Genomic DNA, 18,446 nt, shown 5'->3' on the forward strand with positions numbered 1-18,446 from the left:
TTCTAAAATACCTGAAGAATTCTGTATGAATGAAATGTGTTGGCTACAACCAGACACAATAATATGATTTAAAAATAAACTTTCAATAAAGAAGTCATTCACACAACTGAAGAAGACAGAGTCTGTTCAATATTTGATAGATTCCTGTTAATATTTATTTGGACTGTTTGGTTAACCATTACTTGTGATAAAAAAATGAACGTGCAGAGTCAATAGTGTGATAAATATGTACAATTTTGATAAGAGGGTTCTTAAATAACAACTTGATTCTTAAAACTTTCTTTTGTCTTTTAGGTACTTGCGTGTGTACCAGCTGTTCAAAGACACAAATAGATGATATGCAGATTCTCTGGAACCACAGGTGAGTGAGTAAACTGTTCTGTTCCTTTACAAAGTGAAAATGCCTCTTTCGTTATTATTTATAGCGTAGAGACGTTCCTCTCTTTTTTGATGATCTAAAATGGCATATCTCAGAGAGAACCTCTGAATACTGTTTTGTCATTATTTTTTACTTGTGCTGACACTGGAGCAGAGGGCAGGGATATTAATAAATTAATCTCCTTTTCTAATGTGAATTAGATGATAGACACATCTCAAATCAAGTTTTGTATACACTTTTGCTCCCTTAACTTGGTCTAACAATACCGAAATTAGGACCAGAGGACGGCAATTTTTATACTGTGATTCGATTAATAGCTCGATAATCTATGCATATTCATAACTTTCCTTTTTGGGGAATGAAGAAATGTGGCGAAGGCACAGGAATTTGGGATGGTCGATTAAATCTGCTGTCAAGAAATACCTGAATATAATCTTTTAAATTATGATTTTCTTTTTCCGTTAAAGCATATACTCTGCTGCAGGGTCTCTTTTACAATCCTAGGTTGTGTGCAACGATAGTTTCTCCACATTCACATAGTAAGGTCACTGGAATTGTCTCACGGTTGGAGTCATTCTGTCCAAAGCAATTTTCTTACCAGGAATCAGAATCCATCACAAGTGACATGGTGCTCCAATTTATTGTGGGATTATGCTATGTAAACCAAGGTAAACCTAATATAAGTTCAAATTGTGGGCCGTCTATTAGGTTCAACGGCAGAGTCTCATGATGCCCTTCTGAAGATATTAACTCCATGGGGTTAGTGTGAGTTACTATGGGACCTGGTAAAAGATGTGTCCCATCCACAGCTCGAACAGCTTCACTCTTATCCTTCCGCAGATCCATCAGTCCGACCCTTACTGAAAAGTTTACGTCACAAAAATTCCTGTTAGCATCAGAATCTATCATTTCTGCGATTTCCTTCAACTTGATTCCTCTAAACTTAAGGGTCATTGACATGATCAGTTGAGGAGAAGATGATTTCAAGGTATAAGCCAATTGATGGTTCTTAGGAATTGTGTTTAAAGCCACACTTATCAGTCCAACTCCTCCTTGAGATGGTACGGAAAGTTTTACTTCGGGGTTGCTTCGGCTTCTTTGTGCAGTTTCTCACAAAATGCCCACTTGCACCACAGTAAAGACATAGCGTTGCCAGACGTAAAGCTATATTATCAACCTTCTCAACTTATCACAATAGTGGGCACATGGGGAGCACGATGACCCTAACTTTCGCACCTATTGTTGGCTCTTCGGAAGGGATGGGTACAATCAAGCGCCTTACACAAACTCACGCAAACTCCACCTTACATGGCCCAAGGCGCGCACAATAGTGATTTGGCACGAGGTCAACAAAAAATGGGGTTGGAATAACATGCTCACAAAGGTCACTCCACTTTGGCAGCCTGACATGTTGGGTCAGCTTAGCAGGTGCCCCGTATTTGATACGTGGGACATGATAGGGATCTCATCAGTAAGTGACATGTGGGTGAAAGGTAAATTGACAACATTCTAAGACATGCAGACTAAATATCACCTAGCTCAAACGAAGGCTTACAGGTACCTACAGATTAGGCATGGTATTACTGCTGCCTTATACAGAGACGGCCCTCTGACCGCATCCACCCCGCTGGAGGATAGACTGTTACTCCACCCTATGTACACAATAGCCATATCCCTCACTTACAAGAAACAACTGAACAACCAACCTAATCCCATGACCTGATTGCGCCAGCGCTGGGGGAAGGACCTAGGAGACATTGAAGATGAGGACTGAGGCGATGCCCTTGCATCCCCTAGAGAGGTGGCTATTCCACAGCGCCTTTGCCTGGTACAACTGAAAATCCTACACCAGGTTTATTTTGATGCATGCACCCTGTTCAAGATGGGTAGACGGCTTGACCCTTTTTGCCTTTGGCGTTGTAACTTGCCGGGCACTTTCCTTCATATATTGTGGGAGTGCCCCAAAATGCAATCATATTGGGGGAAAATCACGAAGCAGATGGAGAGGGCTTGTGGCAAGTCTTTGAAGGCAACCCTCTAACTCTGTCTCCTTAACATGTGGGAAGCCACGGATTTCCCACAGGCAGAACAGACATGGACTTTCACTGGGTGGTCCATTGCTAAACTAAACATAGCTCAGAAATGGGGGTGGCGATGGTACCTAAGGGACTGGGCAATCAATATGGACAGGGCAATGACTGCTGAGAAAGACGTCTTCAAACATAGAGGCTGCTCCAAAAAATAGGATCATAAGTGGGGAGATGGAACAAGTAGAGGCGGCCTGTGTGTGTCCCCTACCATTGAACTGCAGCGAGATGGACTCCTCATCTTGGATGTCTCCGGCTTTGAGGAATCACTCCCACCCTGAAGTACCGACATGCTTGCCCTATTTTATGCAGTCAAGGGGGAGGGCCCCAACTGTGTTCAACATTATGTCCGTACACAAGTGTTTGCCACTGTTGTTCATACTTCTCCCGCTTTTGACAGGAAATGTGGTGATGATCTATGCACATGATGCACTTTATTGGCTGTATGTGGCATGCTTTCACAATGGACTTAAACACTATGTTACCAATGCACTATACCTCGTCTTTTTCTGTCTTAATAAAAATTGTTTAACAAAAAAAAAGTCTATTTCCAAAACCAAATCTATCAATGCTGAGATTTCTGTAGGTCTATTTGGTGCTTGAGCCAGAACATCCTTCAGTTTGTCCTTTAAACCTCTGAAAAAGACTGCTGCTCTTTTGCACTCTGGCCATTCACTTTTTACAAGCAGCTTATTATTAACTGGGCTAGATGTGCTACCAAGTCTTGATTTGCTTGTCTTATTTCTAAAAACTTGTTGTCTGTAGCTTATGATGCCTTTTGCTGGTCAAAAATTCCGAGGAACTTCTTTAATTCATCAAAATCATAAAAGACTGGGTCATTTTTGTGACCAATTGCATAGACCAAGTTGCACCGTTACCACTAAGGTAGGACATTATGAAAGCCACTCGAGAGTGCATCGTAACAATCGCTGGATAGCACATGAAATGTACTGTACATTGAGTTAAGAAACTTTGTGCCTTTTGGGGGTCACCATTGAAGCACTCAGGAGTGGTGAGAGGAATCACCAGGGATAGAGAATGAATGACTTGAGTTGTGACCTTGGGTATTGCATTTGAAGTGGCACTAGAACTACCTCTTCTGATGAAGAGAAAGCCAAACTAGTTCCTTCCGCTATACTATTCATTTTAATAGCTAAATCTGGAGTTTATCTTCCAGAAGTCACTAAGTCTTGTCTTATATTTTTGTTTACCCCCTAACCACCATTATCTCCTTTTGAATAATCTGTAGAATCTCTTCTAGTTTTTTTTAATCTATACCTTCTACAATTCTGCTCAGGTGCTAAACCCAACGTGAGCATATCACTCTGTCAAAACTCTCACCTGATATTGCACGGGAACAGAATGATGACTTTTCCCAAGGCCCCTTTCTAAACCCCTCCATTATCAAGAATTTCTTAGAGTGACAGGTGAGCTCAAATGGGGGAAAGGGGATGGGGAGAGAGAAGAGACCTTCTAGTCTAACTTTGGTTTCCTGTTCCGTATTTTCTCCACCTGACACTAATTCTTTCTAGTGTAATGTCTGCAGTGCTTCATTGGAGTGGAAACAGCAGGGAAGAATTTAGAGGCCTATGCAAACATTAGGCTCCTACTAAAACTCTTACCAATATTAAAATATCACTTGTATCTAACTAGTTCACATACCACAAGAGTCTATGACTGTTGCCTCTCTTATTCGCTACTATCAGTTGTTTACTTCTTTAGGCTCTTGCCTGCTGTGATGTAGCTAATCTTACACATATGTCTTTTTAATATATATAACATTTTTACAACAGAGTTCTTAAATAACAACTGGAGTTTTAATACTTTCTTTTGGCTTTTAGGTACTTGCGTGTTTCCCAGCTGTTCGAAGACACAAAGAGATGATAGGCAGATTCTCTGGAACTACAAATTAGTGAGTAACTGTTCTTTTCCTTTACAAAGTAAAAATGCCTCGTCATTTATTATTTATCGGTTAAGAAACGTCCTCTCTTTTTCTGCAGTCTAAAATGGCTTATCTCAGAGAGAACCTCTGAAAACTGTTTCATTGTTATTTTTCACCTCTACTGACTAATGGAGATTAGGGTGTGGATATTAATTTGGAAGGAGAGACACTAATGTGTCCTTGGCAGGGCTTGAGGAGTTTCACTCCACGGAATTCCACAGTTTCTAAAAAATTCTGCGAGATTCCGCTGAGTTCCCCAACCGGGCAGAGTAAGAGAGGGGTACCTTCGGCTCTTTGCTCTAATCCTGCACGTCCCTTGTTTGTGGTTAATTGGTGCTGCAAAGAATTGAGAAATACATGTGCATGCTTTGTCCTTGCCTTGCAGAATATAGTGAAACATCAATTGAATGGCAATCCCACGCTTTACTTGGGCTCCCCTGTGCAGTCACTGATCTCAGAGGCCTTCTCAGAATCATTCCCTCTGAGGAGCCCTCTTCCCGCCGGGCCTTGAATCACCAGCAACCATGCCTCGTAGAACCCCCACACACATGTCCCACCTGTGACAGGACCCCTGCCCTTTGGGATGTGTTGTTCTCCTTGCTTCCAACTGGAAAGGCTTCGGAGTGAAGTCTAAGGAACAGAAGCACCACTTGCTTTGAGTTAGGGGTGGGACGCGGTTGCCAGGAAAATGTTTCATTTCATGCCTCGATTACAGACACAGTGATAACTGAATCTTAGGACGTACATGTCCAGAATCGCAGCAATGCAAAGGTCAGGCATTTGTGACACCTTCAAATAACCTCTTAGGCACCCATGTCGTACCAATGAATGCTGGAAAATCATTGAGCAGTTCAATTCTGTCCCAGAAACAATTGCCACAGTTAGACCGGACTGAACCATCAACATTTGGGTCTTGACATCCCACCACCCAGCGGAACTCTCTGAAGATGCGCCTGGAAGTCCATGTCAACTCTCTAGTGTTTTGAAGATTATAATCATTACATAGTGTGGCAGGTTTACTTTATCATGCCCAGAAGCTGCTCATGTAATGAGTTTCTCACATGCTCGTAGGGAGATGCCATTTCTCTGCGGGGGATTAGTGCAGTTTCCAATCGTAAGTGACTTCCTGCACATGGGCTGTATTCAGATGAGCGGTCCGGCTTTTTGTGACAAAAAGGCACAGCAGGACTGTCCCCATAGTAGGTCGTGTGTGGAAGTAGTGGTGGGCGAGGGGCGACGGTAAACTCCGCTACGTGGCGGTATCAGAGTTTTTGCTGAACTTCGCATGCCAAAGTGGAGGATTGGTGTCACTACAACGCATGTTATTACAACAAATGTTTTTACATCGCATTTTTTACATCGCAAAGTGTATTACAACGCGATTTTTTACAACGCATACCACTACATCGCAATATACTGTTATTAATGAAAAAGTACTAATACAACGCATTCTGTTACAACGCATACATTTACATCGAATTTTAATATATATATTTTTTTGTAATATAAAATCTGGCACGGGATACAGGGAAAATAGGGGTTTTGGGTGGGGAAGTGTATTAAAATATAGTGAAAAACTACACGTAAATGTAACAATATTTTAATAAATAATTTAAACGTATACCGTTTTTTTTTTTGTAACATAAAATCTGGCACGGGATGCAGGGAAAATAGGGGTTTTGGGTGGGGAAGTGTATTAAAATCTGTAAAAAAAACTCCACAAAAACATACTTTTTTGGTTTGAAAATTAATAAATTAGGTTAAAATATTATAATTTTAAATTAATTAAATAAATTAATTAAAAAAAATAATAATAATAATAGCCAAAAATCATACGGAAACACTATATAATCATCAGAGTATTAAAATTAATACTCGAGTATTAAAATAAATACTTGAGTAACAATAAATAAATAAAAAATTAAAAAAATTACATTAGTAAACAAAATAATTTCGTTAAATTATTTCATATTGTCACATTATCTGTAAACAAATATTTATGAAAACTATTAATTACATTTTTAACAAAATATATATATTTATTATTTAAATAAAATAAATAAATAATTTTTATTATTTAAGTAAAATAAAAAAAAACGACGTGTTGGTTATTAAATTATTGCCATAAATAAACGACCTATATTTCTATTATTCCAACAACACAGATACAATGCAAATGCATAGAGATATTCTAATTAAAACGAGAAGAATAAAAAACGTACTCGATAAATTTTACAAAGTAGTTATACTAAGGAAAATTATTATATATCAAGAAAATAACGACATATTGAAATGATAACGAATAAATGATTAGTAAATAATTGGTTTTAAAACTTTATAATCAAAAAGAACACATTAACGAGCAAAGTAGCGCCATTTTACACACAGCAAACTAAAGTGAAGTCCATCTATTATTTCCATGACCTAAAATATCAACAAGAGTTTCAAGATGGATGCCAAAATGAAACGAAAATATGAAAAGTTTACTTCTACGTAACTTATTTTAAATTCTATGTTTCCACATGAAATGATAAAAAATAAATTTAGAAACGGAACGGTATAATTTACACCTAAAATAATGATAATTACGAAAAGTTATAAATAGAAGAAACCACCATTTTGAAGCCAGTTGATTATCAACTAACAGAGTGAGCAGACGTGAAATCCTGACCCTCTGACCTCTTGAATTAATTGTGAAAGCAAAGGAAAATAGACGCATTTCTTTTTCACATTGAAGTAAGTGAAATGAAATAAGAATTAAAATTATGTAGTGCTAACATATCAGCACCAATATATTTTAAAAATATTTTTTTACATAGAATATTTAATTTAATAATAAGCATTTAGAAACAAAGTATTAAAACGATTAATAGCAATGTTTATATGTGTTAAAGTTTTTATAATTATTAAACAGAATACTTTGAAAAAATCAAATCAAACGTTGTTGAAAAAATTTTAAACCAAGAATTGCACTATCAACAAGGTAACTACTGAATACGTTTAAAAAGGTTATATTACACCTTAAACTATTTAAATAAATAAAGGAAGAAATGCATTACCATAAGGAAATAAAACAAGCAACATTACTAAACGTTCTCTCCCTCTCCCTCACACCCTTCGAGAATTAATCGATAATTTAATATGTTTAAAAAGTAAAACAGAGACATAATACAGCATAAAAATAGATGACAACTAAATAGATGACAACTAAATGTTAGAATAATTATTAAAATATGAATATGTATTAATTTCCTTTGCATCTCATGCTAATGCTAATCAACATTTAATTTTAGATATTTCAATGTATGTTGTGAAGCAGTATATATTTTGAAAAAAACCAGAAAGGCCAATCGACTCAACAAAAGATTAAAAAATATAAGAAAAATAAAAGACTATCAGCAAGGTAAATACTTAACAGTTTTAATGTACCAGTAAAATATCGTTTTTAAAAAATATACATTAGTATAAGAAGTAGATTATTTTCTCCAAAAATATATCATAGTAATAAAACTCGTATGTATTATGAAAGAATATATGACACGTTTTGAAATGGTTTTTTTACAGCAAAACCAGAACAAGCAAAATCGAAAAAGTCACCGAAAATCAGGCAATATCCAAACAATTTGGAAAAGTTGAAATAACACCACAAATTAACATTCAAATCTCAAAGGTAACTTTTAAATATAAACACATTATGATAGTGGCAAAAAAGTAAATTATTAATCAAACTGTAGATAATTGGCTATTCGAAAAAAATGCTGAATATTAATAGAAACTAATAAAAGTGCTAGATATTTTGAAAATGTGTCTTATTATTTCCATTATGAGAAAGTGCATGACTTTAGAAAATAATGCGTACTCGAGAGAAACAACTTTTTATTTCAAATCTATTAAAATATATGATTAAGTGAAGTGCTAGATAGTCTTGAATTGCAACTTACTATTCCAACAGCAAATAAGTGCATGATACAATTTCAAGTCCAGTTAAATGCATGAATAACGAAAGTGCTGCATAGTATAGAAATTACACTTATAAATCTAAGTCCAGGTAAATGAATGATCTGAGAAACTGCTGGTTAATGTTAACATTTCACTAATTTCTAAACATTAATAACCATATTTTTTTTAAAGACAACGTAGAAAAGTGATAAATAAATAAAACATTATCCAAACATAACATATTTCCGAATTTATTTTTTTACATTCAAAGGAGAAGAACCAAAACTGTAAAAGCGACCAAAGCTCAGCCAATATCAAAGCAATTTACAAGACTTGAAAGAAACCCACAAATCAACCTTCCAAACTCAAAGGTAACTGTCAAATAAACACATTTGCTTTCCTGCTTATTTTGTATACGATATATAAATGTAACGTAGAAAAAGTGCAGAAAAGTGAAAAAATGTCATTTACTAATTAAACTGCAAGTAAGTGCTTGATGCGGGAAAGTGCTGTATAGTATTGAAATAGAAATTACTATTCTAACTCCAGGTGAGAGCATGATTACGAAAAGTGCTGGATAGTTTAGAAATGCCACTTACTATTCCAACACCAATAAAGTGCATGATAAGAGAAAGTGCTTGATAGTGTTAAAGTGCCACTTACTATGCAATGTCCAAGTAAATACATGATTAGTGAAAGTGCTGGATAGTGTTGAAGTGCCACTTATTATTTTCACTCCAGGAAAGTACATGATTAGAAAAAGTGCTGGATAGTATTGAAGTGCCACTTACTATTTTCACTCCAGGAAAGTGCCAGATTAGGAAAAGTGCTGGATAGTATTGAAGTGCCACTTAATATTCTAACAGCAGATAAGTGCATTATTAGTGAAAATGCTGGATACTGTTGAAGTGCTACTTACTATTTTCACTCCAGGAAAGTGCATGATTAGTGAAAGTGTTAAATAATGTTGAAGTGCAACTTACTAATCAAAATTCAGGAAAGTGTATGATTAGTGAAAATGCTGGATAATGCCACTTACTAATCTAACTCCAAACCTGGACTTAGAATTGTAAGTGGCACTTCAACACTATCCAGCACTTTCTCTAAAGTGCTGGATAGTGTTGAAGTGCCACTTACTATTCTAACTCCAGATAAGTGCATGAGTAGGGAAAGTGGTGGATAGTGTGGAAGTGCCACTCACTATTCTAACTCCAGGAAAGAGCATGACTAGGGAAAGTGCTGGATAGTGTTGAAGTGCCACTTACTATTCCAAGTCCACGTAAAGACATGAGCAAAGAAAATACTGGTTAGTGTTAACATGTCTCAAATTTGTAATCATCAATAAATGTAGAATAATTTTTTCAACGTTTATAAAAGAAATAGAAAGAAAACATTTTCAAACCATATAACACTTTTTTAAATCTTTTCATTACAGCCAAAGAAGAAAATCCAAAACCGAAAAAGCAATCAAAGCTCAGCCAATATCAAAACATTTTGCAAGACCTGAAAGAAACCCACAAAGCAACCTTCAAAAGTCAAAGGTAACTGTTAAATAAACACATTTTATTTGCTGCTCACATTGCATACAAAAAATAATTTTAAAACTAAAAAAGTGCAGGTTAGTAAAAAAATGTCAATTACTATTCAAACTCCAGGTAAGTGTTTTATTATAGAAAGTGCAGGATAGTTTTAAATTGCCACTTACTATTTTAACTCCAGGAAAGTGCATGAGTAGGAAAAGTGCTGGATAGTGTTGAAGTGCCACTTACTATTCTAACTCCAGGAAAGAGCATGAGTAGGGAAAGTGCTGGATAGTGTTGAAGTGCCACTTACTATTCTAACTACAGTAAAGTGCATGAGTAGGGAAAGTGCTGGATAGTGTTGAAGTGCCACTTACTATTCTAACTCCAGGAAAGTGCATGAGTAGAGTAAGTGCTGGATAGTGTTGAAGTGCCACTTACTATTCTAACTCCAGGAAAGTGCATGAGTAGGGTAAGTGCTGGATAGTGTTGAAGTGCCACTTACTATTCTAACTCCAGGAAAGAGCATGAGTAGGGTAAGTGCTGGATAGTGTTTAAGTGCCACTTACTATTCTAACTCCAGGAAAGTGCATGACTAGGGAAAGTGCTGGATAGTGTTGAAGTGCCACTTACAATTCCAAATCCACGTAAAGACATGAGCAAAGAAAATATTGGTTAGTGTTAACATGTCTCAAATTTGTAATCATCAATATATGTAGAATAATTTTTACAACGTTTATAAAAGAAATAGAAAGAAAACATTTTCAAACCATATAACATTTTTTTAAATCTTTTAATTACAGCCAAAGAAGAAAATCCAAAACCGAAAAAGCAATCAAAGCTCAGCCAATATCAAAACAATTTGCAAGACCTGAAAGAAACCCACAAAGTAACCTTCAAAAGTCAAAGGTAACTGTTAAATAAACACATTTTATTTGCTGCTCACATTGCATACAAAAAATATTTTTAAAACTAAAACAGTGCAGGATAGTAAAAAAATGTCAATTACTATTCAAACTCCAGGTAAGTGCTTGATTATAGAAAGTGCAGGATAGTTTTAAAGTGCCACTTACTATTCTAACTCCAGGAAAGTGCATGAGTAGGAAAAGTGCTGGATAGTGTTGAAGTGCCACTTACTATTCTAACTCCAGGAAAGTGCATGAGTAGGGAAAGTGCTGGATAGTGTTGAAGTGTCATTTACTATTATAACTCCTGGAAAGTGCATGAGTAGGGAAAGTGCTGGATAGTGTTGAAGTGCCACTTACTATTCTAACTCCATGAAAGTGCATGAGTAGGGTAAGTGCTGGATAGTGTTGTAGTGCCACTTACTATTATAACTCCAGGAAAGTGCATGAGTAGGGAAAGTGCTGGATAGTGTTGAAGTGCCACTTACTATTATAACTCCAGGAAAGTGCATGAGTAGGGAAAGTGCTGGATAGTGTTGAAGTGCCACTTACTATTTTAACTCGATTAAAGTGCATGAGTAGGGAAAGTGCTGGATAGTGTTGAAGTGCCACTGACTATTCTAACTCCAGGAAAGTGCATGAGTAGGGAAAGTGCTGGATAGTGTTGAAGTGCCACTTACTATTCTAACTCCAGGAAAGTGCATGAGTAGGGAAAATGCTGGATAGTGTTGAAGTGCCACTGACTATTCTAACTCCAGGAAAGGGCATGAGTAGGGAAAGTGCTGGATAGTGTTGAAGTGCCACTTACTATTCTAACTCCAGGAAAGTGCATGAGTAGGGTAAGTGCTGGATAGTGTTGAAGTGCCACTTACTATTCTAACTCCCGGAAAGTGCATGTGCCACTTACTATTCTAACTCCAGTAAAGTGCATGAGTAGGGAAAGTGCTGGATAGTGTTGAAGTGCCACTTACTATTCTAATTCCAGGAAAGTGCATGAGTAGGCAAAGTGCTGGATAGTGTTGAAGTGCCACTTACTATTCTAACTCCAGGAAAGTGCATGAGTAGGGTAAGTGCTGGATAGTGTTGAAGTGCCACTTACTATTTTAACTCCAGGAAAGTGCATGAGTAGGCAAAGTGCTGGATAGTGTTGAAGTGCCACTTACTATTCTAACTCCAGGAAAGTGCATGAGTAGGGAAAGTGGTGGATAGTGTGGAAGTGCCACTTACTATTCTAACTCCAGGAAAGAGCATGACTAGGGAAAGTGCTGGATAGTGTTGAAGTGCCACTTACAATTCCAAGTCCACGTAAAGACATGAGCAAAGAAAATACTGGTTAGTGTTAACATGTCTCAAATTTGTAATCATCAATAAATGTAGAATAATTTTTTCAACGTTTATAAAAGAAATAGAAAGAAAACATTTTCAAACCATATAACACTTTTTTAAATCTTTTCATTACAGCCAAAGAAGAAAATCCAAAACCGAAAAAGCAATCAAAGCTCAGCCAATATCAAAACATTTTGCAAGACCTGAAAGAAACCCACAAAGCAACCTTCAAAAGTCAAAGGTAACTGTTAAATAAACACATTTTATTTGCTGCTCACATTGCATACAAAAAATAATTTTACAACTAAAAAAGTGCAGGTTAGTAAAAAAATGTCAATTACTATTCAAACTCCAGGTAAGTGCTTGATTATAGAAAGTGCAGGATAGTTTTAAATTGCCACTTACTATTTTAACTCCAGGAAAGTGCATGAGTAGGAAAAGTGCTGGATAGTGTTGAAGTGCCACTTACTATTCTAACTCCAGGAAAGTGCATGAGTAGGGAAAGTGCTGGATAGTGTTGAAGTGCCACTTACTATTTTAACTCCAGGAAAGTGCATTAGTAGGGAAAGTGCTGGATAGTGTTGAAGTGCCACTTACTATTTTAACTCCAGGAAAGTGCATGAGTAGGGAAAGTGCTGGATAGTGTGGAAGTGCCACTTACTATTCTAACTCCAGGAAAGTGCATGAGTAGGGAAAGTGCTGGATAGTGTGGAAGTGCCACTTACTATTCTAACTCTAGAAAAGTGCATGAGTAGGGAAAGTGCTGGATAGTGTTGAAGTGCCACTTACTATTTTAACTCCAGGAAAGTGCATGAGTAGGGAAAGTGCTGGATTGTGTTGAAGTGCCACTTACTATTCTAACTCCAGTAAAGTGCATGAGTAGGGTAAGTGCTGGATAGTGTTGAAGTGCCACTTACTATTCTAACTCCAGTAAAGTGCATGAGTAGGGTAAGTGCTGGATAGTGTTGAAGTGCCACTTACTATTCTAACTCCAGGAAAGTGCATGAGTAGGGAAAGTGCTGGATAGTGTTGAAGTGCCACTTACTATTTTAACTCCAGGAAAGTGCATGAGTAGGGAAAGTGCTGGATAGTGTTGAATTGCCACTTACAATTCCAAGTTCTTATAAATGCATAATTTTGAAAAGTGCTGAAAAGTCTTTTAGTGCAATTAATTTATTTAAACAGAACAAACATATTAATTTATATTTCATGTTTTTTTTTCCCCACAGAAAATGTCAAGCAATACAACAGCAATTTATACAAAATCAAGAAAAGGAAACAGACTTCTAAAACACTGTGGGTATATATATTGTAATGAGAGGATAAGTGAACCAAGGAGACATTGGAGGTGTGTTCAATATTATTCTTCTCGTTGCAGTGGCAGAGCGGTTACTGTTGGTGACAACATAATCAAAACCACTGAACATAACCACTCTGCCTCTGCAATGGAAATAGAAATACGCGATACAATCAACCAAATGAAAGATATTGCATCCACCTCCAATGCAACTCCTGGTCAAATTTTAAGAGAGGTTGCACAACATGTCCCTGGACATGTTGCTTGTAATATGCCAACAATCCCTAATTTGCGTAGAATTATTCAACGTAAAAAGCAGGCAAGTAACACACAAACAGTTACTCCACAAACTTTTGCTGACATTGTTATTCCACACGAATTAACTCTTTCTTTCTCTAATGAACCTTTCCTTCTCTATGATAACCAAAACCCTCTCAAACGCATATTAATATTTAGCACTCCCCGTAACCTTTACAAATTAGAGAATACTGAAATTTGGATGATGGATGGTACGTTTAAATGTACGCCCCATCCTTTCACACAAATTTACAGCATTCATGCACAAATAAACAATAATGTAGTTCCCTTAGTATATAGTTTACTACCAGACAAGCAATCTGCAACCTATACTGAATTTTTATCAGTAATTAAAGAGAAAACATCAGCAAAAAGTCCTAGGAAAATCATTTTGGATTTTGAATTGACTATGATGAATGTCATCAACAAATTGTACGTGGATACCCAAATTCAGGGATGTTTTTTTCATTTTTCCCAGGCATATTGGCGTAAACTTCAAAAAACATCCCTGGTTACAGATTACTGCTCTGATAGCAAATTACAAGTTGAATTAAAAAAATTAACTGCCCTTTGTTTTGTACCACCTGATAGTGTAGATGAATACTACACTGCAATTTCAGAATCTGATTATTTTATAGAAAATGAAGAAAAATTGGCTCCAATTTTAAATTATTTCGAGGACACATGGATTGGACGTCTAGGCAGATCAGGTCGCAGGAGGAAGCCACGTTACCATGTGCAGTGGTGGAACTGCTACTCAACCTGCTTGGAAGGTGGTGCTAAAACAAATAATGCCATAGAGGGATGGCACAACTCCTTCAGTCATACAATTGGCAAACATCATCCTAATTTTTACTCTTTTTTGAAAACTTTGAAGAAGGAGCAAAGTTTTCAAGAAATGAGACTTGCACAAGCATTTTCAGGTAGTCTGAATCCACGACCTTCAAGACAAACAAAGGAAATGTCCAGGAGACTATTGGGTGTACTACAACAATTTTCATTGTGTGTGGCATCAGACTACTTAGAAAATGTTGCTAACATACTACATTTCTAAAATCTACACTAAAACTTACTTTCCTGCTTTGCCCTAAATTTATTTTTTATATATTGAATTCAATTGGTTTTTTTGTGACAAACATTTTAAATTATAAATCGTCGGGCTCCCTTACCTTTAGAAAAATCATCCTTTTTATCTGCACATTTTTGAAAAATGGAAAAATCCATCCCCTTTCTTTTTACAATTAAAAACCCATAGAAAGCATGTAGAAATTATTTTTCTACTAAAAAAAAATTTTCTGATTAAATTCCATACTAATTGTAATGGAATATTTTTCCTTGAAGTAAACATTTTGAACGTTGGTTTTAAAGTTATATTGAAACACTTTTTTCCCCACTTACTATTTCAAAAATGATACTGGCTTGTGTTAATTTTTTTCTAAAAACTGGTTTATATTACAAATTTCTGTTGTCTTTCAAACAGAAAACAAACAAAAAAGCACCTTTACTGAGATATTACCCATTCTTCTATTAATGTAACATTTCTTCATGTAAAAATGTGATATAAGCAACGTAAAATAATTTTTTTATGGTTAAGTAAATTCACAACCTAACTGAATATAATCTCACTTAGTAAATATAGTAATAAATTCTTGCCTGTAAATATTTGCAAGATTTTTCCAACAACACATCCTAACTGCAATTTGTCTCGCTGACTAAATCTTTTAATTTTTCAAATTTTACAATTTGTAAAACACGCACGCAAAACATGTATTTTGTAAACATGCTTTTTTAAATATGAAAAGAAATCAACCAATTTAACCAATTATTCATAATTATAACTTGCATCCATGAAAGCACTCGAAAATATGCATTACCAAACAACAAATCCAGCCCCTTATTTCAAAATATCAACAAAGAATACCGCACATATATTGCTTCGATTTCAACAAGCGAAAATTCAAAAACCAGTTTTCTTTCAAATCCAGCCCTTATTTCAAAATATCAACAAAGAATACCGCACATATATTGCTTCGATTTCAACAAGCGAAAATTCAAAAACCAGTTTTCTTTTAAACAATGCATGCCCAAAAGTATCATTTTTCAAATAAACGTTGTTAAGCTTTCGATGTTGTACAAACTAACCAAAGAATACATTTCCATCTGAACACAAAACATGTAACGTTCAAAATGATTATTTTTTTTTAAAATAACTTTATTGAAAAATATTTACCCTCGACTTTTCCCGATACATTACCCGACGAAGGCATATACAAGTGAAATGTTCGGCGACATGTTCAATTTCAATCAAAAACAAATATTAGTTTAAAACGCAACCTCTCCTTATCCTCTCGTTACAATATATATACTTTTTTAATGTATGTTACTGTTAATTAAGTTGTAAAAGTTTCCTACCTTGAGCGCAGATCAGCTTCCAGCTGCTTCCAGCAATCGATGAAATCCAAGATGGCGTCTAACGTCGACGTTAACGTAACGACGTGATCAAAAAGCCGCAAAATGAAAAAAGGACTATTTTAATATAATGTATTTATTTTTTGTTATAATACATTAAAATTATCATTTAAAAAGTTAAAAAAAAAGAAAATATTGTAAATGTTCAATAAAAATTATATATTTTTTTTACATGTTATTTTCATTAAATAATAAAATATATTTGAAAACAGAAAGACTTTTTCCATTATTTTTGTTAATTTATAACGTTTTTAAATAATGTTTACATACCAAAAATAATGTTTTTAATCACTTACCATTATGCTACCCTTGTATCCTTCTTCTCCATCCTCCTTCTATTCTTTTTCATCCATAATAAACCGTTCCACGTATTCCAACGGAGTATTCATAGAAATAAATAAAGGACTAAAACCTTCATTGAAACAAATGGAAAAGCGTGAGAAAATGTACAAAAATACATCTATAAATATTCCAATTTATTTGTAATTTATTTATATAATATTTTAAACCTAAGTTAATAATACCTTCTAAACCATGTAATTAATATTTTAATACTTATTAAAAAAATCATAATCTCTTTTCTTTCTTCAAAAATACTACAGTATTTTTTTAATATAAATAAAGTATCTACATTGCTTTCAAAATACCAGAGTATTATGACTTATTTTTATAAAAATTATGTACCAAAGTATTAATAATTATTTAAATAAATAATTAAAAATTACTACCAAAAATACCAGAGTATTAATACTTATTATATTTTAATAAAGTATACAAAATTGCCTGAATATTACATAATTAAATAATTAATGTATTCCATACATACATAATTAAATAATAAAATTATAAATAATTATTTTTTTAAATATTTTTTTATTTAAATAAATAATTAAAAATTGCTACAAAAAATACCTGAGTATTAAAACTTATTATATTTTAATAAATTATACAGAATTGCCTGAATATTACATAATTAAATAATTAATGTATTCCATACATACATAATTAAATAATAAAATTATAAATAATTATTTTTTTAAATATTTTTTTATTTAAATAAATAATTAAAAATTGCTACAAAAAATACCTGAGTATTAAAACGTATTATATTTTAATAAATTATACAAAATTGCCTGAATATTACATAATTAAATAATTAATGTATTCCATACATACATAATTAAATTATAAAATTATTAATAATTATTTTTATAAACATTATTTTATTTAAATAAATAATTAATAATTGCTACAAAAAATACCTGAGTATTAAAACTTATTATATTTTAATAAATTATACAAAATTGTCTGAATATTACATAATTAAATAATTAATGTATTCCATACATACATAATTAAATAATAAAATTAATAATAATTATTTTTATAAATATTTTTTTATTTAAATGAATAATTAAAAATTGTTACAAAATATATTAGAGTATTAATACTTATTATATATTATTAAATTATACAAAATTGCCTGAGTAAATTAAATACTTGTATTATTATTATTAAAAAACCCACAAAATAACATTTAACAATTAATCCACAAAATAACATTTACCAATTAACCATATACCATAATTACGATGTAAAAGCATGCGTTGTAATAGCACTTGCGTTGTAACACCATGCGTTGTAAAAACATGCGTTGTAACAGAACCTGCGTTGTATTACCTGCGTTCTAATAGCATTACGTTGTAATACTTGCGTTGTAATGGATGTTCCCCAAAGTGGAGCGTGGAGTGGCAAAACTCCATGAACTCCATCCACAGAGCGAATTTCACTGCCCACCCTTAATAGAAAGATAGATAGATAAATAAAGAAGCACAAATAGTATTTTAAATACTGTTAACTAGCCTTACTTAGCTATGCTGCAATAACCCATGCTACGTACTGTATCTCGATTTAAATGTAGAAAAACCTTTTCTTTCAAAGTAGAGCTCTCAAAGTAGTGGGAATACATAATTTCTGGTTCATTTGTTCATGAGAGCTGATAGTGCAGAGCAAGGTGAGAGACATTATGTAAAGGAGAGAGAGGTGTCCACAAAATCCCAGGGTGGAAATACGGAGGAGAGAGCTGGGCCTTCTCAGGATAAAACTGAAGAAGTTGACATAATCTGTCAGAGGGAGATATTTGTTCAGAAATCCAGCTTTGTCTGGATAGTTTTCACTTACTAATCTTTCAAAAAATAATTGAATGCAAGGACTGTTGCTTGCAATTTCTTTGACCATGAATTAAGGCTGTGAAGCCAAGGTTTAGAATCCTTCTATAAGTCTAC

Source organism: Lissotriton helveticus, chromosome 4_1, assembly GCF_964261635.1.
Source record: "Lissotriton helveticus chromosome 4_1, aLisHel1.1, whole genome shotgun sequence".
Lineage (NCBI taxonomy): Eukaryota > Metazoa > Chordata > Amphibia > Caudata > Salamandridae > Lissotriton > Lissotriton helveticus.